This window comes from Mastomys coucha, unplaced genomic scaffold (assembly GCF_008632895.1).
Source record: "Mastomys coucha isolate ucsf_1 unplaced genomic scaffold, UCSF_Mcou_1 pScaffold15, whole genome shotgun sequence".
In the NCBI taxonomy this organism is placed as follows: Eukaryota; Metazoa; Chordata; class Mammalia; order Rodentia; family Muridae; genus Mastomys; species Mastomys coucha.
The window spans coordinates 112,223,513-112,224,123 of NW_022196897.1; the positions used below are offsets into that span (position 1 = coordinate 112,223,513).

Here is a 611-nt window from a genome sequence, read left to right on the forward strand (position 1 = left end):
AGATCTGATGCCCTCTTCTGGTGTGTCTGAGGACAGCTACAGTGTACTTACATATAATAAATAAATAATCCTTAAAAAAAAAAAAAATTCTCTAAAAGGCTGGAGAGATGGCTCAGCTGTTAAGAGCACCAACTGGTCTTCCAGAAGTCATAAGTTCAATTCCCAGCAACCATGGTAGCTCACAGTCATCTGTAATGGGATCTGATGCCCTCTTCTGGTATGTTTGAAAAGACCAATGGTGTATTTATAAATAAATAAATAAATAAATAAATAAATAAATAAATAAATAAAATCTTTTTTTAAAAAAATCTCTAAAGACTAATATCCCAGTCAGGGAGGAGGAAGAGGGAGGGGGAGAGGACACTCAGATGTGTGTCAGTGTGTGACCATGGCAGGACTCTATAGGTAAGCAAAAACCTGAGGAGCTCAGCGGTGCTCCAATTTCAGAGACAGTCATTCTAAGGAATAAGAAAGTTTCCAAGCCCGGCAGTGGTGGCCCATGCCTTTAATCTTGGGAGGCAGAGGCAGGCAGATTTCTGATTTCAAGGCCAGCCTTATCTGCAGAATGACTTCCAGGAAAGCCAGGGCTATACAGAGAAACCCTGTCTCAA

The 611-nt window shown here is 40.8% G+C and overlaps 1 protein-coding gene across 6 annotated transcripts in view; it reads right to left on the reverse strand.

Moving 5' to 3' along the window:
• Gabpb1 (GA binding protein transcription factor subunit beta 1) overlaps positions 1 to 611 on the reverse strand; it is a 49,073-nt gene that overhangs the window by 31,578 nt on the left and 16,884 nt on the right. The window lies entirely within an intron of this gene.